Raw genomic sequence first — 9109 nt, 5'->3', positions numbered from 1 at the left:
GTCATTCCATGTATTGCTGCAGTGGGAGTCCTGTTCATTATGTAGACTGCTGTAGCAACTGCTTCAGCCCAATAAAAATCTGGCAAGTCTTTTTCATTGAGCATGGCACGAGATACCTCTCCAATATGCCTGTTTTTTCTTTCTGCAATTCCATTTTGTTGTGGAGTATGACTGCATGAATATTGCTGCTTTATGCCATGCTCCTGCAGGAACCTTGCAAACTCATTTGAGAGATACTCTCCCCCTCCATCTGACCTTAGGCATTTTATCTGCAAGCCTGTTTCTTTTTCAACCATAGCTTTAAGAGTTTTGAAATGCCCAAAAACTTCACTTTTCTTTTTCATAAAATACACCCAAACTTTTCTGCTATAGTCATCAATAAAAGTGACAAAATAATGACAGCCTCCAAGAGATGCAGCTTTAGTAGTCCACACATCAGAGTGGATTAATTCCAATGGCTTCTCACTCTCTTGAACATGTCTAGGAAATGGTTTCCTTGCCTGTTTTCCAAACTGACAGGCTTCACATACCTTATGCATTTCTGAAACCTTGAACTTAGGCAATCCTGCAACAATGTTTTGGGCCTGCATTGATTTAAGTCGCTGTACATTAACATGACCAATGCGTTTATGCCAGATATCAATATCTGCAACTACACCGGTCCCATGTGCAAACATTGCTGCACTCAATTCAGGCATGTCTGCATCCAATGTAAACATTCTGCCATTCTTCTTTCCTTTTGCTATCAAGCGACCTTTATTTTTCATATCCTCAACAAAGCATCCATGAGGATTAAATCTGACCTGCAAGCCCTGTTCAACCATTTGACCAACAGAAACCAAATTCTTGGTGATATTCGGGACATGAAATACATCGGACAGGTATTTCTTTTTCCCATCCTGCATAGACAAAGGAATTTTTCCAATCTGCACAATCGGATGTGCAGTATCATCACCAGTCTCCACAAATCCTGGTTTTTCCATTTTCCTTGCATCCTCCATCCATTCTGCATGACCTGTCATGTGGTTTGATGCACCTGAGTCAACGTACCATACACCATTGCTTTCTTCTGCACTTGTCACAGAATTGTTCATGTGCTGCACCATGAACAAATGCTCATTTCTGTCATCACCCTGTCTGCTAGAAGATGCATAATTCCCTTGTTGCAGTTTTCCATTCATGATGTCATTCTGCTTTTTATAGCAGTCTTTAGCCATATGACCCATTTTACCACAATAGTAGCATTCAACATTACTGTTTGCATTTTGGCCTCTTTGCCATCCACCACGACCTCTTTGGCTCCCCCTGCCTCTAGAGTTACCACGTCCTCCTCCATAGGACTGGTTTTCTTGAGTTTGCTGCATATTCTGATTTCTACCACGGCCTCCAAATCGGCCTCCTCTACCTCTGCCTCTACCTCTTCCAGCATTTGAGTAGAAGACAGCTTCTTTTGAAGTTCCTCCTGAAGAAGATGCACCACCATTTCTCTGCTCCTCAGAAATTAGAAGAGCAATCAACTCCTCAAAATCAGGAAATCTTTCACGAACTGAAATGGATGTCCGAAACTGTGCATAATCCTTTCCTAGACCATTCAAGGTCACGGAAACTAAATCATCATCTTCCACTGGCGACCCAATGGAAGCAAGTGCATCTGCAATCTTCTTCACCTTCATGTGGTAGTCATTGATGCTCATATTTTCTCTTTGCACATTGTGCAACTCTTGCTTGAGCTGCATTTTCCTGGCTTGCGTATTTGTGCTATACATTTTTGACAAAGTATCCCATGCCTCCTTTGGCGTACTTGCATCCTGAATATGCACAATCATAGAGTCTGAAATGCTGATAGACAGCCAATACATAACTTTCCTGGCTCTCTCATGCCATGTTTTAAATGCCTGCATTTGTTGTTGATTGGGAACATCAGGAAGAACTGGTTCTTCTTCATTTCCTGCAACAAATTCCCAATATCCTTTTCCCATAAGGAAATTCGTCATTCTAAACTTCCATGCCTGGAAGTTGTTCTTGTCAAGCTTTTCAATGACAATCTGTGAGAGAGAATCAGACGCCATTACAGAATACTGCAAAAAGTTCTGTCACTGCAAAGAACACAGCTTCAGCCTCACAAGGGCAAATCTGCAAAACTGGCGAAGGTGGTATTTGACCACACAGTCACTTCCTAGTGACGATTTTGCATAAACAGGAACCAAGGATGATTCTGTAACTCTCAATGTCTCTGCACATAAGCATACGATCCAATTTCTACAGTAACTTTTCACCGACCTGTAGAACAGTGGCTGCACAGCATAAAACAGGGCTTTTTTCTGAGTGCGTGCAGAAAACTTCCGCCTCCAAAACAGGCCCCGAAATGGCCTCAAATCAAAAAAACAGGGTCGCCGAGAGCTAAAGCTCTCACCCGCAGCATATACTGCCCTCTTGCTTCAGCGCGAAGGGCGTCTCAACCTGAGACAATGCACTCCTGCAATTTCCGGCTGTGCTACCTGCAGAGATCTGCTCCCAAAACAGAAAATGAAAGCAACACTGCTCCTCTTACCAGAACACCGCGAGCTTGGCTTGCTTTCTTGAGCTCCTTACCACGAACAAGGCTCTGATACCATGTCAAGATTGTGGGAGAGAAGGAAGGAGTCTCGCTTGAAGCTTTCTTGCTTGCACAATGGGGGAAGACACACAAGGGTGGAGGCTGAAAACAGTTTTCCTCTTCTTACTTGTGTAAGCCAAAAGAACTCAAGTACAAAGAAAATAGAAGAACCCTCTATATGGGTCTCAAACCAAACTCAACTAACTAAGGTGGCATACTAACTGAGCCACGAACTAGAGTAGATAAGGATAGCTATCATGTAGCTATTATTCATGGGCGGTGTACCAACCGCGTCTGCAACTGACAAGTCGGTGACATAAATACACAACGGTCACCCTGGCGTATCACGAGTGGAGCTCGATATCTCAACAGTGCTTAACTAGTACAAACAATGACCACAAGGATTAGAGGCTAAGCTGCCTTGGGATCTGCTCAATAAGCACTATGTTTATCAATTCAAATATGGGGATTGGCTTAGATACAAAAAACTCCATGCCTCAAAGGCAAGTAGAGAGCTCAAGGGAAACCCAAGACAAAGGAAAGGCCAATTCTTTCAAACTCACCAAGAAGAGGGATAGGTTATTGATCAATATAAGTCCTCAATAGAATTTACATTCTCTCATAGTTGTATAAGACCTTGGCATGTGTCTTAGCCAAAGTGTTAAGTAGATTTTGCATGAGATTGCTTAGACCCTAAGGGGGAGAGCGAGTATGTGATGGAAGGTTCTCGTTGACTGTTCATGCAATGTTGAAAAAGGTTATCATTGTTTTTGTTGACTTGATCTAACATCATCTTAACAAATATTTTTGCATTAAACTGATTGCGGGATGTGAATTGGATGATTATTCCAAGTGCTCATGTTTGATGCTAAATGCATGGCAGGGGTCTGTAATGACAAGTTGCCATAGAGGAATGTCCTTCTTGGAAGATGATATTCTGCTGATTTCCTTGATTGTGCTTGGTTCTTAACTGGATTAATTAAGGAAGGATATTTTGTGTGGGTGAATCATCTCCAAGGTCATGCCGCATTTCAACTCGAGAGGGCACTGCCGACGAGCTAAAGGTCGAGTGGTGAAAAGGCCAACCACGAAAAGTGTGTCTTAGTCCTAGGTCACTTGGGGTCAGTGGAGCTCTAGACACCCCTTTCCAAGTTTGGAATGAGAGCTATAGACTGCTATGAGCCCAACGTCTAGAGGCATTGGAAGATCCTATTCTAGATACGGGATAGATATTATGGTGCCATGTGATTTAGACTGAGTACTTCTGTTGGACAGAAGGGATACATAATTCTTCTATATGGGCAGGAAACAAAGATTAACTTGAGAAGAAAAGTTAAGGAACTTGTTTGTCAAAAGGACTCCATGTTTTGTTTTCGTGTCTGTGCTGTAAATTATGTGAACGAACCATGTTCCCTAAAAGGCCTAATTAGTGAAGTTCATTTTAAATGTCACACATAAATGTGGTAGGACCTAATTAGAAAACTAAAGTTATCAATGGAAGTCGGTGGGCAGAATCCCTTACAGGTCCATCCTATGGCAGGGTGGTTCTAGAGAATTGGGAGGCTTCTCACAAGGTTTCTTTTCCGTCGTTTGACCCTTAGGTAAAGTTAGGTTAGAACCTCATTCATGCCATTTTAGGGGGCTAGGATGGGACTATGTCTTATGGGCAAAGAGGTTGAGCGGTGCATTCCTCTCATTTCCCATTCTCCTTAAACAAAGTGTAGCATGGGTCTACATCGGATTAGGTATCTCTACGTAAAGTAGGATGTTTAGATTTTGGCTCTAGAATACTATCAGGAGACCTTGACCCCTAGAAACGTAGATTTTAGGTCGATCCAAGTGGGTTTAGCCGCAAATGTTCTATTGCAAGGCAGACTCGAGAAACCTTAGGTGACAATTCTTAGAATATTCCATGGGAGTGCCGAGTAGCGATACCTAGATTCATTTCTTGATGGACCGCTAAAACGTCCTTAGACAGTCGATAGGTGGGCACATTACAGTTGGTATCAAAGAAAAACTTCATAATGATATGAGATTTATTTATGTATGGTTTGTAGGCATATCCTAAACAAAATAATCTAAGTTGTAAGGCTTGATTGTCAGACACCTTCCACACCCAGGAATGCTGATATGCAAGAGAAGAAATTCCTTCTCAAGCAAATTAAAGCACCTGAGTTTGATGGAGAAGGGATGGATGTTGCAGCAGAGACAGAGATATGGATTGAGTCGATGGATAACTATTTCTCTACTTTCGGAACTGTTGCTACCAATCAAGAAATGATAGCCAAACTCAAGTTAGTTTGCTAGGCTCGGATGTGGTGGAAGCAATGGTGCAAAGACGGAGGTATTTCTAAAGCCGCTGTTACCTCGGCTCAACTGAAAGATGTGATATGCAGGCAATACCTTTTGTCAACCTAGTAGACTTTGAAGATGAATGAATTCTTCAAGCCCAAGCAATTGGAATTAAGCTTGAAAGCCTACTATTCAAAGTTTGTAACCCTTTGAGCTGGAGTTTTCGCAGATGTAAAATGACGTTAGGAATCCAACGCAAGTCTTGGATCTCCAATCTGAGGTCGTTTGATCCCCCATTTAATCCCCGCAAGGTTTGGGGTTGTGAAGTAGCTACTGGATCTAGAAGCTGAGAAGAGCATGACATGGCCCAACTTTGTATATTTTGACATCACGGAGCCACCCATCCAGACGGCTCTCGAATTTGATGTCGTTTGCCCCCTCAAATTTGAAAAACCCATTTGATCGGAAGTGTGAATGCAAAAGCATGAACTAGATATTTTGGGCATTTAGCTTAAAGCTCTTAATTAAGAGCTTATGGGCAAGAAATGCCCACAAAGAAGGTAAAGGCTAAAAAAGAGGCACCAAAGCCGATGGAAAGACCAAAGGAGAGGATGGTTTGGCACGAGAAGAGAACTTTGGATAATTACCACAACTTTGATCTAGCAAGTTCCCTTTGCGAAGTCAAACCAGACGTGAATCTCTTGTAATTGATTAAACTGTCCCCAGGAGTACGCAAGGAATTTAAGAAGATCCTGCGTATAGGGTATATAGTAGAACCTTTGGGCATAGCTAGAGTGGGGGAAGATTGGTTCAATCATGCTAAAAAGCATTGCCCTAGGGTTCCAGCATATGTCGATGGAATATTAGTGAAGCACGCTATTGTGGACACTGGATTCTCCGTCAATATCATAAGTTCAGACTTGATGGAGAGGCTAGGTCTAGAGATCCAAAAAGACCGCTCCACACTTCTTAGGATGGCTGATGATAGTTTAAGACAACCAGAAGGTTGCATTACTAAGGTCCACGTTACAGTTGCGAGTGTGGAATGCTATCTGGACTTTAGGGTGATAAGATTTGCAGGCCGTCCTAGCTATCGAGTCTTGCTAGGCAGGCCATGGATTTTATGGACAGACTGTCAAGTCGATATACCCGCTGGCCGAGTGATTCTAGGTCAAGGGGCCCATCGTGTAATAGTGGATGCTTACCCTGAGTCTCCTCAAAGTGAGAGAACTCCACTATCCTCTACTGAACTAGAAACAATAAATGATCCATCTGGCAGTGAGATGTCATCGAGCAATGAATCTAAGGAAGGGTCCATTACAGAGGATATTTATCAGATAACCTTGAATGAGCTGATAGAGCCTCATGATCGCATAAGGGATGCGGATGCTATTGAGCTGGATCTTGCTACGTGAATGATTCGCGGCCAATCAAATTAGGGTCCATGCTCAATACGGAAGAAAGAGAGGATTATGTGTCCTTAATATGAGAGTTCCGTGATATCTTTGCTTGAACTTTGGGGTATTCCTCCCAGTCTAGCTATGTATACTATTCTTGTAAAGGAAGGTACTCACCTTGTACATTAGAAAGTAAGGAGTATGCCTTTTGAATTAAGGGATGGGTTGTACAAGGAACTACAGAAGTTGTGTGAAGCATGTTTGATCTTCCCTTTCCATCAAACTCGGGTGGCTTAATTTGCTTGAGAAGAAACTTCTTCTCTTGCATGTCAGCATTCATGGGTGCAGAAGGTGCTAACAATCAAGCCATACCACTTAGGTTATTTAGGATATGTCTATGATCCGAACATTAATCAATCATGCATCATTAAGAAGTTTTGCTCTGATACCAACTATAATGTGCCCGCTCCTCAAATCGCGGGACACATCTTAGCAGTCCATCGAGAGATATATCTAGAAGACGCCACCCGGCACTCCCAACGGATGACACGGGTTTTGCCAACTAGGGTCTCTCGAGTCTGCCCCACAACAGAACTTATCCAGCCATTCCCATTAGGATCGACCTGAAGTTCGGGTTCCTAGTCAACATTGTCTAAGGTCATAGACCGACTTTTTCCTAACATTTCTCGTTAACATTTCCTTTGAGGAAAGCTCTCGGCTAACCGATACCACCCTTCCGTAGGATAGACCCATTGGTCACATCCACCACGCTTCCCTCAGGGATTGTTTTAGTTATCTAATTACCTACCACATTATGTTTGACACATAAAAGCAGCTTTCTTAATTAACTTGTTAGTCACAGGTTCCTTTACGTAATTTAGGGCACAAACACAAAGACAAGATAAAACAAGATCAAATACTTCCTTAACTTATCTTCAGATTAATGTTTCTCTCCCGCCCATACAGGAGAATTAAGTGTTCCATTCTGCCTTCGCAGAAAAATCCTTCCATCTCTCGACAACAAAACCCAAAGATTTATCCTACCAAGATTCCGCCTTGTAACTAGTATTGAGGCCTCAAGGTCCCATCGCAAGTCATGTAGAACTCTTGTGTAGGGACCGGAGGCATTGGGATTTATGGCCAGAGCCTCCACTGGCACCCAAGTGTCCTCCCACGCCAAGTAATTTTCACAGAGAGACCTCTCGCGGTGGGTTTGGTCCACATTTCCGGTGCAGATTCACAACCCCCTTGGTTAGGGTTTGGCGGTTCGCGAGGGGTAGCTACTGCCATCCTTCCTTAATTTTCCCTTTAGGAAATCAACCACAGCTGAAGCAACCAGCCCAATAACATTTACTAGAGAGAACATCCCTTTTGTTTCCATGGCAATCAGTCATCTCAGACCCGGCCATGCAATCATAAATCACACCCCACTTGGGTTAACATCCAAAACCACATTAACAAACAGTTGAATGCACAACATCTTGCTTCAAGGCATCGCAATCCCATTGAATGCACAATCAGAATTTAACTTGAATGTATCAAAACACTTGCTCAAGGGATTTACAACCTTTTCAAACAACCAAGCATAACTTGGGTCCGCAATCCATTTAGGGTTAGGTCACTGGCTTCAATTAAGTTGGGAGCGTATCCATTTGCAATAGTCCACAGCATGATTGATAAAACGATTCGCAAGCAATTATACTTATTCCTAATGCACCGGATCTCATGAAGGTCTAGGTTTCTATCCATCGAGAACTATCATTTCATGTGTTTCTTTTAGTCATGATCATGAAGTATGAATTCTAAATGAATATTCGTGCACCGAACTGGTTTAAAAGCTATTATTTTATGTGAAATAATGCAAAAACCTTATCATTTTATGTGTATAAAAGCTATCATTTCATTCATATAAACTTATGCAAACTCCATACTCTACCATTTCACGCATGCAACCGAGCGCTTAGAGTAAACAAAAATCCTGCGACTCATCCTTGTTCCATGCACGTAGCTAAGCCTTTTATCTCTTCCACAAGAAATAAATTAACTATAACGCTTAAAGAACTTGGGTTTGATTCGTGTTCGTAGGGACGTTTATTGCGACGGTCGCTTCGCTCGCCTCTCCCGCATTACTGGTACCAACGGTTGCTTTGGCTCCTACGCTTCCCGCGATTTTCTTCTTAGGAGCCATTACTACTCGGGGTTTGGATAGTCCGGGCCTTAGCAGCCTTCAGGATGATCAGTTCGGGAGGGAAAGGTCGCGGCCAAGGGATCCTTTGCCGATGAGGGGTGGCTTGAGTGTGGCTTCTCCATTCGTCTTCACTCCCCAACTCTCTCCCTCTCTCTCTCTCTCTCTCTCTCTCTCTCTCTCTCTCTCTTCTTCTTCTTCTTCTTCTCTTCTCCTTCTCTCTCTCCCTCTTCTTCTTCTTTTTTTCTTTCCTTCTCCTACTCTCTCTCTTCCTATTCTTCTTCTTCTTCTCTTCCTCTTCTTCTACTCTCTCTCTTCCTATTCTTATTCTTCTCTTCCTCACTCCCTCTCCTCTTTCTCTTCTCTCCCTCCTTCTCTTCTTCTCTCCCTCTCCTCTTCCTCTTCTACCTCTTCTTCTTCTTCTTCTTCTACTTCTCTCTTCTCATCTCTCCTTCTCCTTTTCTCCCTCTTCTTCTCTTCTCTCTCCCACTCCTTCTCTCCTTCCCCTTCTCTCCCTCTTCTCTCTCTTCTCTCTCCCTCTCCTTCTTCTTCTCTTCTCTCTCCCACTCCTTCTTCTTCTTCTTCTTCTCTCTCTCTCTCTCTCTCTCTCTCTCTCTCTCTCCTCCTCCTCCTCCTCCT

The sequence above is a fragment of the Lygodium microphyllum genome, unplaced genomic scaffold (genome assembly GCF_053477565.2).
Source record: "Lygodium microphyllum isolate KBCC unplaced genomic scaffold, Lygodium_microphyllum_v1.1.10 scaffold_58, whole genome shotgun sequence".
NCBI classification, from domain to species: domain Eukaryota; kingdom Viridiplantae; phylum Streptophyta; class Polypodiopsida; order Schizaeales; family Lygodiaceae; genus Lygodium; species Lygodium microphyllum.
This window is presented reverse-complemented; position numbering follows the sequence as displayed.